Source organism: Mirounga leonina, unplaced genomic scaffold (genome assembly GCF_011800145.1).
Source record: "Mirounga leonina isolate KUSES-001 unplaced genomic scaffold, KU_Mleo_1.0 Mir_173, whole genome shotgun sequence".
Taxonomy (NCBI): Eukaryota; Metazoa; Chordata; class Mammalia; order Carnivora; family Phocidae; genus Mirounga; species Mirounga leonina.
Genome location: NW_023270447.1, coordinates 17,553,589 through 17,572,930, shown reverse-complemented (window position 1 = coordinate 17,572,930; position 19,342 = coordinate 17,553,589). Strand labels below are relative to the sequence as shown.

Here is a 19,342-nt window from a genome sequence, read left to right as displayed (position 1 = left end):
CCCTGGCGTTCCCACTCTCTATATAATCAATGCTTATAGAAGATGAGGATTTAAGTTTTCTTCACCATTACTGGAAACCACCATATCCCACTCACACACCACCCTTCCCCTCTTCCAACCTTTCAGTATCATTTTTTAGTTGGATGTAATGTTTACATCATCATCACTTCTAACACTATTACAGGCTCTGCAGTGTTCCATCATTCTCTTTCCTCCCTATACAGCTAGTAACTAGTTAATACTCGTCTTATTAGTTTGCTTAGCTTCTGTGCACCTTCCACTAATCCATCACCAAACTCTCCATGGAGCCTGGACTTCCTACCAAGGAGACCGGCAATGAGCCCTTTCTCCAAGTTCCATGCCTGAACCCAGAGACCCCACTGGGCCAGGCAAGCTCAGATTCATAGACCCTGCGCCCTCTGTGACTGGACCAGAGACTTCCCTGCCACGTGTGAGCTCTACGGAGGCAAGGATGCTGCCTGTGTCACAGATGCTTTTCCCCAGAAGCTGACACAGGGTATTTAGAAAAAATGACTGGCTATGACGTGGATGTAAGGGATGGGACACAAAAACTACTCAACGCCTGAACAGCACCCCTATAAGTCGCCCGCCTCCCCCATGGAAACAACAGCCGCCTTTTACTTGGTGGTATATAATGTAGGACAAAGGTGCTAGGCACATTTCTCACATTTTTTCACTTAATACGCCCAACATCCACACTTTAAGCTATGCATTTCTACCCACATTGCACTGATGGGGGAACTGAAAGGCAGACAACTTAAGGTCACGTACTAGCAAGAGGCAAAGCCAGGTCTCCCACTGGCCTATAGCTAGTAGAGGTCATCTCCTATCACAAAATGAGGCTCTTTCCACTAGTCCTAAAGCAATTCTGTGGGTGAAAGCACTGGAGTCTCCCACCTGCCACTGTGGAGGGCAATTCAGCAGCCCTTTAGTTTGAGCTCCCACCTCAGCAGGAAGCCGTTTATCAGATTAACAACCCACCTGCTCCCACAGCAGACAGCAGGGCTCTGAGGAAACAGAACTGGGCTTGGTTGGGCTCTCTGTGGGGGCCAAGGACCCAAGGACATCTTGGGCCTTACAACTGGGAAGCCAAATTGGTGCTTTTCCCCTCCCTGGGAGGAGACTAGGATGTGTTCTTTGACCTCACTGTCAGCATGAAGTAATGGGAAGAACACAGGATTTGGAGCCAGACAGATGTGGGTTTGAGTCCTGCTAAGCTTTATGATCTTGGTCAAGCCACTTAATCTCTCCATGTCTCAGTTCTTTCAGCCGATCTTGGTCAAGCCACTTAGACTCTCCATGTCTCAGTTCTTTCAGCTGAAGAATGGCTTAATGCCACGTCCCTCATGGAATTCTCTTGGGCATTAAATGAGATGGCATATTTAAGGAGCCCACACCACAGCCGGCACCCAACAGTGCTCTCAAGCAAGAGCTCTCCTTTCCTCTCTCAACTGGATAGGGCAATCATTATTGGGCCCACTTATCAGATAAGCAAACTGAGGTGCCAAGAGATTGAGTTGCCTACAGCTAATAGAGGCCATCTCCTAACTCACAAAATGAGGCTCTTTCCACTAGGTTTGTTTGTTTGTTTGGCTTCTCAAAAGCAAAAACAGGTCATTCTCCCCAAAACTGGTTGTTTTGCCTTGAATATGTAGCTGTCTGGGCCCTCCTTCTCTTCTCTTTGCTTCCCTTCTCTAAATCCTTATCTCACCAGTCTCTTTAACACATAAATCAGACTGATCATCATAAAGTAATAGAGAGAGTCACAAGCAGAACGAGAGGTAAATACAATTCTCTCCACAAGCAAGACAAGCCCTCTCTGTTGGTGCAAAATCATGACTCATTTGAAACCTTTTATGATGGCCAGATGCTGAGCACATCTAAATTGCTTCAAATTGCTTCTACAGTGTATGTTAGTGGTAGGGAGGGGAACAACCAACATCTATATATATTTATACATTTACCAGGAAATGTGTTTATACTGTTTTCCAATCAGGATTAACCACAAGCCAGGAGTTCCACACCTAATGAATAGGCTAAACCCAGCCCACTGTCAAGAATGAAAAGTCCATCTCAAACATAAGATTTTAAATCAAAATAAATGTTAGAAGAACATGGTTCTCAGGATTGTTGGGCAGCCAGAGCTCTTTCTAGCAGCTGGCAGGGTGAGTGATGGCTGTTTCTGAGCTCAAACTTTATCCTGGAAGCCTTAGAAGCTAGGCAAGGGAGGCTTCCAAGGAAGGAAAGGATCTCTTTTTACCAGCAACTGCTCCACATTTAGGTCGTTGGAAATTCCTGGTGTGATCTCTGACCACCCAGAACCCACAGCCAGCAGCCCAAGTCACTCTAGAGCCACAGCTTGGGTCTTCCCCAAGACAACCTGACCCCAGAGATCTGTGTGGACTCACTATGCCTAGATGTTACATCTTGTAGACTTAGGTCACTGTCCAAAATGTGAAACTTCTCATTCGTTCTCACATTCTCAACCCCATACTGTCCCATGGCTCTTCTCCCAAACACCAATTGTTCCTCTTTCCTGCAAAATTTCCCTCTGTGACCACTGGAATCCTTCATTCCATGGCAAATCAATCCTTCATCCTTCACCTTATCACAGAAGGCTCTCTTCTCTTCTTGGACTTCCCTGAGACCCAGTTATCCCCTGATCACAAGCATCTTCTACAGCCATCCTGAGGGATGACTTCTTGTTTGCTCATGCCTATGTATCTACCTGGTTCAGCAGATGAAGCCCCTAGGTGGGATCAGTGTCCTCAGACTCCTGCGTGTTTCAAGACCATTACTCTCCTCCAGTGTAACTCCTTTGGGGCTCACACTATCTAACTACACCAGCTTCCCTGCATTTCTCTGTCTCCCTACTCCTGCTATCCTCCTGGAGCAGTTCAGTGTACAGGGGGAGAACCCTCCAATGCCATTCATTACGTTCCTTACATTGAATGACCCTGATCACCCTTCCACATCCATCACCCATTGCCACAGCCACATTGTTCCTCTTGTCACTGCCAAATACACCATTTTCTTTCTTTTTTTTTAATTATTGGTTTATTCATTATGAAGTGATACTTTTTTTTTTAAGAGGAAGGGAGAGGGAAAGAGAGAATCTTAAGCAGGCTCCACACCCAGTGCAGAGCCCAACATGGGGCTCGATCTCACAACACTGAGATCATGACCTGAGCTGAAAACAAGAGTAGGATGTTTAACCGATTAGCCACCCAGGTGCCCCACAAATATGCCATTTGCTGACATGGCCTCCCAGCCATCTAGCTGTGCATCTGCTTTTCAGCCTCTCTGAGATCACTAATCCCTTGATCCCTCATCTTTCTACTAGTTCATCATCCCCCAGCCTTCTTTCCTTTCCAACAAAACTGTTCTCTCATCCACACCCTCTATGCCTGCACTCCTTTTCTTCTGCTAACCCCCAATCCTCTGCACCATGTTCCATTCAACTTCTCCCTCTCCTTTCTGCACTAGCAGCTGAGGGCTACAAAAGAAAACACATGTCCCCACCTCCCCACAAACATATCTGCATCAGAGACTGCTGGTTGCCAATCCCAATGTCTGTTATCACTATTTTAGAATCCTGATTTGGAATAAAAAATCCTTATAATCTTTAGAATTTTGATCTTGAATAAAAATATTTCCCAGCATCCCTTGGAGCTAGACGTGACCATATTATTCAGTTCTGGTCAATAAGGTGAGTAGAGATTGTGTGGCAGCTTCTGGAAAATTTCTTTATGATATACCTATGATATGCCCTTTGTCTCTTCTTCCCCTTCCTCCATCCTTCTACTGGAACATGGATGTGATGCCTGGAGTTCATCTTAGACCATAATGATGAGGACTACATCTGAAGAATAGCAGAATATAAAGCTAGAAGTAGTCTGGATTCCTGGGAACTACAGAGCCTGAATTGCCTATAATAGACTTCTTTGTGTAAGAGAGAAATAAACATTATTCTAAGTACTCCACTGTTTTTTAGACTTCTGTTACTCACAGCTGCTCACAGTGGAAGAGACTCCTACTAACACAATGCCCTGAACACACAACCAATTCTTCTTCTAGTGCTTGGTCTGCTTCCTTTCCTAATACTCTCAGGCTCCAGGCCAACCCAGCCTTGTCCCCACAGACCCCAACACATTCAATTCCCACCCAGTCCCCAGTCTTACCATGTAACTTTACATTCTTTGGTAAGGTGGCTGAATGAATATATGATAAACATTAAAAAAAATTGTAACTTTATTCTACTGGCAAGCATTAGTAAAAGAAATGAGTAAAGTATTTCATTTAAGTAACCAAAATTATAATACACTTAGAGATCTGTTTAATAAGAAAGACACAGGCTTAAATGAAATAAATGTATTAGAATATATACAACAAGATCTTGATAATGGAAAGTTACACTATGTTCTTGGGGAAGAAGACCCTCCTAGTTTAAAAAGTCAGCTTCCTCAGACTAATATGTACATTGAATTAGTTCCAATTAGAATCTAAACAATAATTTTAATGAAATTTCATAATTATCTTTAAATTCACATGAAAAATGACTGAAAATAACAAAGAAACACATAAAAAGAATAGTCTTGCCGTATAGAACATATTATAAAGTCAAACAGAAATGGAAAACTGGTAAAACAAAATAGAAAATCCATAATCGACAGCCATATTTATGAATTATCCCCATGGAAGAAAGTAAAATGGACTCTAATCTTATATATTACACATAAAAAAATCCAAATGGATAAAAATATGGAGAGCAAAACAGTGAAAAAAATATTGCAAGAAAACGTTGAAGACTATACTATAAACTGAGGATAGGGGAGATCTTCCTAACAAAGACTGGAAAGTTGGAGGCTCTAAAAAAGATGAAAGACCCTCAGACCAGCGTCTCACTCTGCACTTTACCATGCCTTTCACCAGAGACCCTTTCCAGCACCCTACATTGGATAATGATTCCTACTTGGGAAAACTCTGGGCTTCCAAGAAACTGTCATATTAAGAGCCCAACTCACCTTGCTCAGCAACAGGAACCCTGGAGTCAGCGCAGATCAACTCCCACAATCACCTTCATGAGGCAGGAGGTTTATTTTTTTGATCCTGAGATACCAAAGGATGACATGGATTTCTGCTTAGCAGCCTTGTGCAGCCACTACACAGGGACATTCAAGAACAAAAGTGAGGGGCGCCTGGGTGGCTCAGTTGGTTAAGCGACTGCCTTCGGCTCAGGTCATGATCCTGGAGTCCCTGGATCAAGTCCCGCATCAGGCTCCCTGCTCGGCAGGGAGTCTGCTTCTCCCTCTGACCCTCCTCCCTCTCATGCTCTCTGTCTCTCATTCTCTCTGTCTCAAATAAATAAAAATTAAAAAAAAAAAAAAAAAGAACAAAAGTGAGATAGATACTCTTACGCTAGGAGACCACCCAGAAAACCCATGGAATCATCAAGACTCAATACCCTGAAGTATTGTTACCCTTTACTCTGCTACCTTCCATCACTTTCTGAGCTAACATCAGACACTGGATCAACCCTAAGGAGTCTATCCACAGCATCTGGGGATCCATAGTGTCCCCTCACAATGAGGCCACCAATGGAGGCTACTCCTGAAAGAATGATGGTGGCTTCTTTTCTCTACCTAGTGTTGACAGGTCCCTGGACTAATTAATCATAGTGGAACATCCTGCCACCTACCTGAATTAAATAGATTTGTGACAGATGGAAAAAAATATGAAAGGTGTATTTGACTATAAACTTTACAACTTTTGTACCACTAAGGCCACAGAGAAAATATATGGGAAAATACTTGTAATATAAATTTTAAAAGTTAGTTTCTATTAAGAAGTAGGTGAATATGATCCAAAGAGTATATTAAAATGACCCCAAAGATCATGTGTGTCTGTGTATGCAAAGATTTTGTTGGGGCTCCAAAGGGTCCTCCATGTATAGCACCCCTCTTTCTTGTCCAAGATCCTGAAAAAGTTGGAAGAGTAAAGAGTAAATATGGGAGCCAAAATACCCTATTTTTAATGATAGAGGCTAAGTTCCCTAGCCTGTATTCCCACCAGACTGTCACCCCTTTAAGCCTCTCTATTAAGTTCTAGGTTGCTCACAGCCAGGCCGCATATCTACATCCTTTTTCATTCTGTTTCTAGAAAAGAAGGTGGCTCTTCTGGTAACTCTTAAGGCATCTAGCTTCTCCTTGGTTCACTGTTTCTTTTTTTTTTTTTAATCTTTTTTTTTTTAAGATTTTTTATTTATTTATTTGACAGAGAGAGACACAGCGAGAGAGGGAACACAAGCAGGGGGAGTGGGAGAGGGAGAAGCAGGCTTCCAAGCAGGGAGCCCAATGCGGGGCTCGATCCCAGGACCCTGAGATTATGACCTGAGCCGAAGGCAGAGGCTTAACAACTGAGCCACGCAGGCGCCCCGGTTCACTGTTTCTGAGTATACTCTTACATACCTGAACTGATCATAGTTAATAAGTAGAATGAGACATGACAATTGGCTTAACAATCAGACCCTTGCCTGGAGCTGGAGGGAAGGGTGTCAGTAATACTAACTAGGAGGCTAACTATGGGGGAGGAATGGATTTCCCGAATGGGAAGTCCAAGAACTTCCTGCAAGAAAAGAGGGAAAATGGAAGTGAAGAGTTAACCAGCAAATGTCCCCTACCCAGCCTTGGGTACAGAGTCAGGCAACAGGCAAGCTGAGACCTGAAGAATGAAAAGGAATTGGCAGGGGAAAGGAGAGATGGAAGGCATTCCAGGCAGAGCAAATAGCATGTATAAAGCTCTGGGGATAAGAGATACAGGACACAGGCAGGAACTGCTAGTATTTCAGTGTGCCTAAAGCACAGATCTGGCATCCCTGCCCTCAAAGACCAAACAAAACCTAGGTAATATCAGTAAACTTTTGTGGACTAAAGGACTAGCATCCCATGAGTCAGCCTCAGCCCTGGACACAGCTCCTTACTCCAACAGTCCCTTAGCCCCCCACCCCTGTTCTGCAGTGCCCTCCCCAATCTCAAGGAACCCACAACTGCCAAAAAGCACCCAAAGCTTAGACATAAAGGGCTGGGCCCCAGGCTGCTAGGCCTCCAGAGATGACTCTGCCCCATAGGTGTACTCTGGCTACCAGATCCTGAAGACATAGCAACTAGAGCTGATGGAGGGCTGGGGAGGGACTAGGAGAAGACTAAGGGCAATCACAGCTGCCTGAGGGAAATCTGGAGACAGCCGACTGAGTGAGACTTCCCAAAGCCTTTGCTGGCCTCTTCCAGAAGCCTGAGAAACTAACTCCCTCCAGCATAAACTCTGGAGACTTAGCACCCCTTTCAAGACATATGGAAGTGAAAAGGCCCACAGTATCTGAAGATCTGGATGTTGGGTTTGTCACTCACCATCTCCCTAGAGGCTGAAGGCCTTTAGGAGTCTCTGTTCAGAAGCTCCCAGACTCCAAGTACTCATGAAGGGTCTAGGGAAATGGCCAGTGTTAACCATACCATACCCACCTGATCACCAATGTGCACAGAGCTTGGACTTTGAACTCACACAGAACTGGATTTGAACCTTGGCTCTGCTACTCGCTGTGTGACCATGGGCAAGATACTTTATATCCTGATCCTCAACTTTCTTATTTGCATAATGGGGATGGTAGTGTTGAGAAGATTAGATACAATAACATATATGATGTGCTAGATGTGAATATTCTTCATAAGTTTTAGTTCCTTTCCTTGATGCCACCAGGCTCCTTTCCCCGCTCTTGGATCCTTTCTCTTGTTGTTCAGACCCTATTTTGTCTCCTATTCTTGCTGCGAACAGACTGTCGAGAAGCTTCATAGTCCTGTCTGCTTAGAATAACTGCCTCCCAACCCAAGGCACTTGCACTTGAGGAGACTCAAGCAGTCATAAGTCACAATCACTCGGTCATGTGAACTGAACACTGTGTCTGGTTTTATGCCAAGTATGGGGGAATACCATGGAAAATAAGGCAGAGACTCTTCCTCAAGAAGCTCTGCTCCAGTGGGAGAAAGCAGCACAGAAGAGCTTATAATAATACAGCACAATAACTTAGAAGTAAAAGGGGACATACCCACTGAGTCTGGGGGCATCATGGAGGTGGTGACAGATTAGATAAGTCTTAAAAGGATGAGTAGGTGTCAGCCGGAGGAAGGAAGGTGAGGAAAGAGCAGAGGGGAAAGCATTAGCAAATTAAGGAAAGCACACAGAGCCTTGACTGTGCAAAGAAATGGGCAGTTCTGGGCTTCTGGAAAATAAAGTGGCCTATAAGAGATGCCCAGTTATGTTTGGATAAGCATAGAAAAGAGTCTGATGGGATGGATATACACCAAACTGTTTACCTACATTGAGGTTGGAAATATGGGAGATGGGAGTCTTTCAGGTTTTACTTTATTTTTTTTAAGATTTTTAATTTATTTTATTTGAAAGAGAGAGAGCACGAGCTGGGGGGAGTGGCAGAGGAAGAGGGAAAACAGACTCCCCACTGAGCAGGGAGCCTGATGCGGGACTTGATCCCAGGTCCTGGGATCAAGACCTGAGCTGAAGGCAGAGGCTTAACTAACTAAGCCACCCAGGCACCCCCAAGTTTTACTTTATATCCCACTACATTGTTTCAAATTGTTACTAGTGTGTATAAATTTTATAATTTAAATATATCTTTTTTAAAAAATGTAAAAACAGTTAATTTTGGCTACAATGCATAGAACAACTTAGAATGGGGCAAGTCTAAAGCAGAAAGACCAGTTATAAGGCTACTGCAGGTGGTGAAATCCTAAACCAGAGAAGTGGCTATGGGAATGGGGAGAAGGAGAAGTCAAGGGTGTCAAGACTAGAATTGTGTAGGTGGTGGTACCTTTACCGAGACAAAGTCCATGAGAGAAAACAGATACTAAGAGGTCAAGGAATTGAGGACTCAAAAGTCACCTTGACATGTCCAACAAGATCTCTGGGTTTCCTGGGATCCTAGGGGGAAGGGATAGGCAATGGAGCCTTCATCCTGTTTATGGCTGTATCTGAGCCAACGTTTACCCTTTGCTTTCTAGTCTCAGTGGTGTAGGACCCCAATCTTGTCACTACAGTCTCAGCCTGGCCTAGTACATCCCGAGCTCTAGAAAGTCTCCTCAAATGGAAAGGGCCAGTACAAGCAAACACCTGGGCATCCTGGGAAAGGCACCTGTCCTGGTGCAACCCTAATTCTCTCTTTGACCCCGAGGAAGCCACACTCCTCAGTGGGCCTCAGTTTTCCCATTAGTAATTTAGAGGGCCAGAGGGAATCATTTTTAAGGCCCCCTTCCAACTCTCATATTCCATGATCCAGTAAACCACATGAACAGACTCCTACTTAGCTTTTTCTGAGCAGGGAACATTTAAAAATCTGGTTTTCTGATGTAAAAAGCTTGCTCAGAGATCATAGGTTCTGTGTTAATTAGCCATGGGTAAGAAAGCATTAAGGCCTACAGTTAGCTAGATTTCAAACACAATGACGAAAGGATATCACACTGAATAGATGTTTGACTTCAGAGAAAGCCCTATTCTTTAAGCCCTTCTTTGGTGCCACTCTACAAACCCAGCTTCAAATCCCCACTTAGGAGCTGTGTGACCTTGGGCAAGTTATCTAGTCTCTCTGTGTACTGGTTTTCTCTGACATTAAATAGGGATAATAATAGTACCTACTTCATAAAACTGAGATGATTAAATGAGTTAATATTTATAAAACACATACAACAGCACCTGGCACATAAGAAACATAACACACATGATTGTTAAATAAAATAATAATAATACACATAGTCACAATTCCTGCCCTCCAGGAGCTTAGAGCCTAGAAAAAGGCCACTGTCACCCAGCACAAGGAGAGAAGCATGAACGCAGCAGCCTAGAGGAGGGTCAGTCTACTTGGCCAGGCCAGAGGGCAAAGAGGCATAAGAGAGTAGGAGTGGCATTGTCATGGAGATTCCCAAAAGAGGTGAATCTTGAAAGAGAAGTAAAGCTTTATCAGGTGAGGAAAAGGAGAAGGAATTTCCAAGCACAGAGCACCAAATGATCAAAGGCATAGAAAATGCAAGTAGTTCAGAATGACTGAAGCATAAAGTACATGTAGGGATGGGGAGAGGAGGAAGCAGTCAGGGAAGAGTGGGGAGATGTGAGATGGAGAGGCCAGCGGACCCCAACTCAGGTCAGATCTGTACTGAGATCTATGTAGCCTTGGCATGAACTCAACAGTTGAAAATCTGAGGTAAGCTGAGAATAAGGAAAAGATCATGCAGAACAAAAGGAACCAGGAAAGGCCTGAAAATGTGTTACCAGAGAGGTAGAAGAACTCGAGTAAAATAGAAGGAAAAAACATTTTTGAAAGGAAAAGATAGAAAGTGACAGTTGTTGCAAAGAGAATAGGCAGGATGGGGTCTGAGAAGACTTGTGGTAAGTAACTGATGTTGACCTTGACCTCTGACAGAGCAGCCTCAGTGATTGTGGACAAGCGAGGATTGCTTAGAATTCAGTAACCTGGAATTAAAAGTTGAAGTGATGGCAGTTGGCTACTCTTATAAAAATGTTTATATTTTACAATAAAATATGTATCTAAATACTTAAAATATGCACTCAGGAACTTCTCTGCAGAAATTTGTACTAAAGAAATAATCAGGACTATGTGCAGAGATTTATTTACAAAGGTTATACTCTTATGTTCATTAGAGCAAATAATTGGAAATAATCCTATGATGTGATTTAAAATGGCTACATAAATAAAAGTGCATCCATCAATGAAAATTTAAGATTTATTTTATTTTAGGGTGCCTGGGTGGCTCAGTCGTTAAGCATCTGCCTTTGGCTCAGGTCATGATCCCGGGGTCCTGGGATCGAGCCCTGCGGCAGGCTCCCTGCTCCACGGGAAGCCTGCTTCTCCCTCTCCCACTCCCCCTGCTTGTGTTCCCTCTCTCGCTGTCTCTCTGTCAAATAAACAAAATAAAACCTTTTTTAAAAAAAGATTTATTTTATTTTAGAGAGAGAGAACAGGGGGAAAGAGCAAAGGGAGAGGGAGGGGGAATCTTCAGCAGACTCCGCACTGAGAGCTGAGCCCAACGCGGGGCTCGATATCACGACTCTGAGATCATGACCTGAGCCGAAACCAAGAGTCCGATGTTTAACTAACTGCGCCACCCAGGAGCTCCCATACAACGGAAATTTTAATGCAATGATTAGAAAAATACTGACACAGGAGAAGTGTCAAGTTACAAAAGAGAACATCCAGAATGCCCTCTAAGTCTAAGTAGATCTCAAAGTCTTAGAAATAAGATTGGAAGGATATAAACCAAAATGTTAACATTGGTGGTTACCTCTACAAGTGTGATTATGGGTGTCTGAAACATGTTTGATTTTTTGTACTTCCCAATTTTCTACTACATTATTTTTGTAATGAGAAAAAAATATTAAGAGCTTAACAGTACTGAAAAAGGAACATGATTCACTTCAAGAGAAATATGGTTGGCTTTCTTATGGGTTGAAGAAGACTTGAGCTTGTTTGTGTGTGAAGGGAAAAGAAGAGGAAAGACTGAAGCTAGGAGAGAGGGAGTAAATGAAAGAGCCAGGCTCTGAGAGATAAAGGGGATCCTGGGCATGAGGTGAAGATGGCAGAGGACCAAAAGGCAGTGGGAAAGAGACTTGATCGCGGAAGCACGATCACCTGCCACTGTGTGGAGAGCAGGGAGATTAAAGGGATGGAGGAGAGTGGAAAAGGTTTACAACAGCTGCTGGAGGGTATTAGGAAGTCAATTAGCAATAAGTGAAGGGATTGTAGATCGGATCCAAGGGAGGGCCCAGCTGCCACTGAGGAGCAGGACTTGATCCCACTGCCAGTTAACGTATTAGCTGCAGCCAAAGAGAAAATGTACGGCCTGGATCTAACCAATGAATGTCTAAATAATATCCAGAAAATATGACCCAGAATAACTGCAACACTAAGGACTATATTAATGTATTAACTAATTTAAGCCCTGCTTTTCTAGTTTGGTCTCAGGCAGTTGTACATCTTCACTGTCCTCATTATTTTTAAAACTGCTTGTGTTGGCTAAGCTTGTAATGTGTTAGTGTGAAGCAGAAGCACTGTGCCTTCCACCTTATTTTTCTTTTTTTTTAAAGATTTTTTTTTTTTTTTAAGATTTTATTTATTTATTTGAGACAGAGAGAATGAGAGAGAGAGCGAGCACATGAGAGGGGGGAGGGTCAGAGGGAGAAGCAGACTCCCTGCCGAGCAGGGAGCCCGATGCGGGACTCGATCCCGGGACTCCAGGATCATGACCTGAGCCGAAGGCAGTCGCCTAACCAACTGAGCCACCCAGGCGCCCTAAAGATTTTATTTATTCATTTGAGAGAGAGAATGGGAGACAGAGCATGAGAGGGGGGAGGGTCAGAGGGAGAAGCAGACTCCCTGCTGAGCAGGGAGCCCGATGCGGGACTTGATCCCGGGACTCCAGGATCAAGACCTGAGCTGAAGGCAGTCTCTTAACCAACTGAGCCACCCAGGCGCCCCCACCTTATTTTTCTACCAAATAAATACCACAAGGGATGGAAAAAAAAAAAAAAAAGATAAATAAAGGAGGTGGGAAAAGGTAGTGAAATGAAGAAAGATTTAGGGAAATGACACTTTATCAGTCAAAATGATGAGTGTTAAAACATCACTAATCTATTGGCGCACAATACATAGCCAGCTGTTTCCAGGGCTGTTGTGCTTGTTCATTCCCTAGATGAGTGTCTACAGAAGTCTTCCTAGCGTCTGATAATAAACAAGTCTCTTTACTTCAGCCTTGCAGGTAGGTAACTAGAATATATTCCTGTATCATAAATCAATGGTATCAGACTTCCCTATCTGACCAGTATAATCATTATAATTTACCTTGAAGGGGAAGTATCAGGAAATTCAAGATTGTTAGAACAAAGCAGAATCCTCATCTAATATAGTTTGTGCTTACTGGAATCACTTCCTGGACTGAGGGAAAGCAGCTACCATCTGTTAGGCATCTACTATGTGCGTATTCTTTGCGAGGCCCTCTATTTTCACTCTCTCGTTTAATCCTCCTGATAGTTCTGCAAGGAAGATACAATTTTTGTCACTTTACAGACAACAAAAGAAGCTCAGAGATGGTAAAACAGTGAAAATGATAGCACCGACCTCATAAGACTATTTTGAGTATTAAATGAGATAATAAATGTGAAGCATTTAAGAGCAGCACAGAGTACTTTCTTCATAAACATTAACCACAATAATGGCTATTAGCCATAATAATATTCCAGGATTTATGCTATCATTTGACAAAATAAGGTGGGTCTTCTTATCACTATTCCCATTTCACAACAAATGAAATAGGTTTAGCCAAGGTTACAGCAAGATCACTATATGCAATATATCAACTATCACTTTCACTAGGCTCTGCTGGGCCACCATGCTTCTGCACTAGATTCACGTTCATTATATCTTCTCTTCGTTCCCAGTCAAATAACTTTACAATCCCTTGAGGGTACAAACCAGTGAGGGTGAGGACAACCCAGAGGAGCAGCCTGGGCTCCAAAAGGAGTAAGTCTGGAATCAAAAAAGCACTAAAACATAAAAACACAGAGAAAGGAAAGTCTTTTCAACAAATGGTGCTGGGAAAACTGGATATCCACATGCAAAAGATTGAAATTGAACTCTTATCTTACACCATACACAAAAATTCACTCAAAATGGATCAAAGACCTAAATGTGAAACCTAAAAATTCTTAGAAGAAAATATAGGGAAAAGTTTCATGACGGTAGATTTGGCAATGATTTCTTGGATATGACACCAAAAGCTCAAACAACAAAAGAAAAAATAAATTAGACTTCTTCAAAATGAAAAACTTTTGTGCATCAAAGGACACTACTGATAGAAAGAAAAGGCACTTTTCTCTACAAAATGGAAGAAAATATTTGCAAATCACATACCTGATAAGGGACTGATATTGGGAACATATAAAACCTCTTACAACTTAATACCAAAAAACCCAGTCAAAAAGTGGGCAAAAGGCTTGAATAGCTATTTCTCCAAAGAACATAAACAATGTCCAAGAGGCTTGAGAAAAGGTGCTAAACATCACTAATCACTAGGGAAATGCAAATCAAAACCATAATGACATACCACTTCACACCCATTAGGATAAAGATTATTTTTTGCAAATGGTAAATAACAAATGTTGTCAAGGATGCAGAGAAATCAGAACCTTTATGCACTGCAAATAGGAATTTAAAATGGTGCTGCTGCTGTGGAAAATAGTATGGTAGTCCTCAAGCATTAAGCATAGGATTAGCATATGAACCAGCAATTCCACTTCTAGGTATATATCCAAAAGAACTGAAATCAGGAACAGATATTTGTACACTATGTTCATAACCATTATTCACAATAGCCAAAAGGTAGAAATTATCCAAATGTCCATCAATGAATAAATAAACAAAATGTGTTTGTTTGTAGTACTCTGTGCTGCTCTTAAATGCTTCACATTTATTATCTCATTTAATACTCAACAACTTACAATGGACTATTATTCAGCCCTTAAACAAGGAAATTCTTAAACATGCTACTATGTGAGTGAACCTTAAAAATATAATGCTAAGTGAAATAAGCCAAAAACAAAAGGATTAATATTGTATGGTTTCACTTACATGAGGTAACTAGAGTAGCAAAATCCAGAGATAGAAAGTAGAATAGTGAAAAAAAAAAAAAGTAGAATAGTGGTTACCAGGAGCTGGGGGAGAGAATAATGGGGGAGTTATTGTTGATTGAAACGGAGTTCAGTTTGGGATGATGAAAAATTTCTGGAAATGGATAGTCATGATAGATGCACAATAATGTGAATGTACTTAATGCCACTGAATTGTACACTTAAATATGTTTAAAATAATATATTTTATATTATATATATTTTATCACAAAAAATCTACTAAAAAAGTACTGCACCTAAAAAAAAGATGGGAAAGAAATAAATTTAAAGGTTCACAGTGGTTATCTTTAGGGTGTAGGATTATAGGTTCTTTGTTTCCTTCTTTACATTTTATTATTTTCCATATTTTCTTCAATAACCTTTTGAATGAGAAAAAAAGTATTGTTTTTTTTTTTAAGATTCCGTTTATTTATTTAAGAGAGAGTGAGTGAGCAATAGAGAGAGCACAAGCCAGGGAGGAGAGGCAGAGAGAGAAGCAGACTCCCCACTAAGCAGGGAGCCCAACTCAGGGCTCGACCCCAGGACCCTCGGACCATGACCTGAGCCGAAGGTAGATGCCCAACCGACTGAGCCACCCAGGCACCCCATGTTTATTTCTTTAAATTGCTGTATTACCACTGGGATAACAATGGAGATGATATGCCATCAAGCACCAATTTTAATACCATACACTGAAAATAGTTAAAAGGTACTCTATCAACCTAAACAAGGAGGTAAACTGAGGCAAGTTCAAATTACCAGAAATTTGAGTATTTGGGAATTGCAAAGGGAACTGCAATTTGGGAAACATGCTGTATCAGGCTACAGGTGAGTCCTTCGAGGATTTGGGGCAGGCTGTACTTATGAGTAAGGAGTGCAAAGAGGGATAAGGCCTGCCAGGGAGAGATTCTTGGTGGATGTTCTTTGGTCAGGAGAGAAGCCTTGATCTTCTGTAAATCAGGCATTTACAAGAAATCAGTCTCTCAGTTAAATTCCATTCTTCTGAGGGAGCATGCATGAGGGTCTCCAATTCATATCCTCCAGTTCAATTTTACATTGAAATCCTCTCACAACTTCATTAATTTATTATTTATTTAGCCATTTCCTTATTGGTGCACATCTAAATTGCCTACAATTTTTGTGCAATTACAAAAATGAAATAAAATCCCTTGAATATTTATCCTGGTAAGCTCCTGTAACAATTTCTAAAGGAAAAATACCTAAAAGTGAAATTGCTGGATCGTGTCATACAATTTTAATTTATGCTACTTAATCATACTTTCTAACCCATGTGGGCCAAACTAAATCTTTCTCAGAACAAGGTATAAACACATAGGATGGGGATTTTACTTTCAATAGACACAAAACTGAAAGAGGGAACTTTGTGTTTTTTCAGGAAGCCCACATAACTGGAAGTGAGTGGGTCAGGAATGTTTGGTGGAGACCAGGATAGATTGCGAGATTTTACTCTGTGTTCTTCACTCACCTTTTTATCTTCTTATTCAGACAACAGAAAACCATTTTGGATAACTGTCTTGTTATATAGCTTGTTCCAACAAATAGAAGGAAGACATTCCAATAGAAGAGGTTGCCCAGCAACAGAACTAGGATCTCCTGAGATAGCTTTCCGTCCTTTGAATTGTTCAAGCTCAGGTGAAATGGTCCACAAGAGAAGCCACACAGTGTCTAGTTAAAAAAGCACAGACCCTGGAGTCAGGATGCCTGGATTTGAATCCTGGTTCTGATACCTAACTGCGAGATTTGGGGCAAGTTAATTAGCCCTCGGTGCCTCAATTTCTTCATTAGTAAAATAACAATAATAACAGTACATACCTTACAGATTGTTATGCATCACTTGTTCTCTCCAGTTTTAAAAATATCTTTCAAAAGAAACACAGAGGAAGTTAGCTTTCTAAGATTATATGCCTTGTAGCAGTTTAAAAAATCCCCACAGAAGTTAAATCCAAGATGAGTCTGGGAGAGGGAAGAAGACCTAAGGATAAGACATTGATCAAGAATTTTGGCTCCCAATCCCCCAGCTCTAGGAGCAGCATCATAACAAGGAAACTAATAAAACACAGGAATCAGAGAGAATATTATGAGTGTACTTTTAGGAAATTCTAAAGTACTTTTAGGAAAGTACTTTTATGAAAGTACTTTTAGGAAATTCTCTGGAGAGAAGTAGAAAGGCATGCATTATATCCCACCTGATGGCAATCAGGCACTGGGGTTTTAGTTCTAAATCTGACACTGTGCCACCTTGGCCAACTGACTTCACCTATTTGAGCCTCATTTTCCTTAAAACTAAATCATCTCTCTGCACTTTACTCTCATCAGCTCTCAAGATCTTTGACTCTACCAATCAGTACTCAAGTTGAAGAGATTTGATGGTCTGGGCCCTCACACGGAGACAAATGAAAGTCTGTAGAATGCAAAATCCCTCCATCAAGAAGGCAAATCAAGAGAACCCAGAGGACTGGGATGTGGAACTGGGTGCTCATTGAGGACTCTGTTTTCTAGAGAACAATTTGGCTTAGCTGCCTTTTTCAAAGTCCTAGGACCACAGACTGCCAGAACTGGAAAGTACCCAGTCTCACCCTCTCATTCTGCAATTAAGAAGAGGCTCAGAAAAGCTAAGTTCACTGGCCAAGGTCATCCAGCAGGACATGACAGAGCCAGGACTACACATCAACCCTTTTGACAGATCAGAGTTTTTCCCACTACCCCTCCTTTCTGGAAATCTGGGAGCTCAGGGCCTAGCACAGGGCAAGTGATCACGTACACTTGGTTTGTACTTGAACAGCATCCCGGACACAAGCAGGACTGAGGGTAAGCAAAGGAGACACTAGTGCCAGGTGCAAAATTAAAGAAGAGGGGGTCAAAAAAAACTCAGTATTCAAAACAGTATTTTAATGCACTATTTAAAAATAAAAAATTGAGGGGCACCTGGGTGGCTCAGTCGTTAAGCGACTGCCTTCGGCTCAGGTCATGATCCCAGGGTCCTGGGATCGAGCCCTGAGTCGGGCTCCCTGCTCAGCGGCAAGCCTACTTCTCCCTCTGCCTGCCGCTCCCCCTACTTTTGCTCGCTCTCCCTCTCTGTCAAAAAAATAAATAAAATTTAAAAAAAATAAATAAAGATAAAAAACTGAACAAAATACAAAATATAAAAACTTCAAAATAAAGACAGAATCTGGACCTGCATTTGTACAACCCTGCCTCACCCATCTTGCTCTAATCCTGGCCCTGGTTCCAATAAAATTTTTTTTACAAAAAAAGATTGACAAGTCACAGCCATAGTTTGCAGATTTTATCCTTTAAAATACTGCACTAAAACTTTATCTTGATTTCTGAACTTTTTGATGCCCCCTTAAATTTTGTGCCCAAGGCGAGTGCCTGACTTTTTTCACCCTAGTCCTGCCTGGGCAAGACAAGGAATGTCGGGTGCAGGTCACAAGGGCATGATGTACCTAAAATCCACGGTTTCCTAATCTTGGGTCCGTGGCTCCCCCCATAGGAGTCTGCAGATGGGTTCTGGGGATCCATGAATCTCCTCTGGTCATAGGCAAAATACTGTGTTCACATATCCTTTCCTGGGAAAACAAAGGGTCTTTAATTTTCATAGTCTCAGAAGGACTCCAAAAAGGTTAAAAACCCTGCCACAGAATAAGGCAAAACCACCCCACCTGCTATTTTCCTGTGTCTTCATCCCTCTTTATTATTCTTCCTGCATAAAATATGCATGCATAAGAAAAACACTAATACATTCATTCTCACAGAAGTGCAAAGGACGTAAGACAAAAGCCCTGGGCAGTTTATTTATTGTAGCTCAAAAACTCTGGGCCAATGTTAAGCGTCTCTTGGGGCACCTGGGTGGCTCAGTCAGTTAAGCGTCTGCTAAGGTCATGATCTTGGGGTGCTGAACCCCCATGAGGCTCCCTGCTCAGTGGGGAGTCGGCTTCTCCCTCTACCCCCGCCCCTTCATGCTCGGGCACTTTCTAATTAAAAAAAAAAAAACAAAAACACCTCTATTAAGGACGCAATTGAAGTGATAGGTACAGGCTTCAGCGGGACATCTTCCGCCCCAATCACACGTCTAGGCGACTTCCTTAACCCTTCCCTGGTGTTTCTCGTCCACAACCAACACCCTTTTGACAAGTCAGTCGTGAAGAGAGGGAAAGACAGCACCTGCTAAAAATGAAAGGATCTGGCTAAGGAAGCAGCTCAGCAATCCCATTACCTGACTTTACCAAGGCTTCGCCTCGAAGACACCCAGGCCTCAGAGCGTCTCAACACCAAGGGCGCAAGACCGCAAGACCGGAAGCGCGGAGGCGGGACCCGCGCGGGGGCTCACGGGGAGGGGGCAGGTCACGTCACCGCAAGACCGGAAGCGCGGAGGCGGGACCCGCGCAGGGGCTCACGCGGAGGGGGCAGGTCACGTCACCGAAGTGCCAGGCGGGCCCTGATTGAAGGTTGATAAGTGGCTCCTTGTTTCCCGCTACCACTGTTGCTGCAATCAAAGTGGCAAATATTTACCTTGGAATCTGACTGACTGAAAATATTTGGTTGGAGCCAGATGCGTCGC

The 19,342-nt window shown here is 42.5% G+C and overlaps 2 long non-coding RNA genes across 3 annotated transcripts in view; both read right to left on the bottom strand.

Moving 5' to 3' along the window:
• Positions 1 to 19,089, bottom strand: part of LOC118019143 — a 69,880-nt gene extending 50,791 nt beyond the window's left edge. Inside the window, exons 1-5 of one of the 2 annotated variants that reach the window (XR_004681584.1) lie at positions 18,998 to 19,089; positions 18,228 to 18,350; positions 16,594 to 16,640; positions 16,247 to 16,446; positions 12,628 to 13,128 (exon numbers count right to left, since the gene is read on the bottom strand). This is a non-coding gene — a long non-coding RNA (uncharacterized LOC118019143). Of the gene's footprint in view, positions 1 to 12,627; positions 13,129 to 16,246; positions 16,447 to 16,593; positions 16,641 to 18,227; positions 18,351 to 18,997 lie in introns of those variants that run through there. The other variant, XR_004681583.1, reaches the window with a different exon arrangement.
• On the bottom strand, positions 1,655 to 5,214 carry LOC118019144. Its single transcript, XR_004681585.1, has 2 exons — positions 5,046 to 5,214; positions 1,655 to 3,883 (listed from the first exon to the last, which is right to left on the bottom strand). It is a non-coding gene; the product is annotated as an uncharacterized LOC118019144 (long non-coding RNA).
• Positions 19,090 to 19,342: the final 253 nt, after the last annotated feature.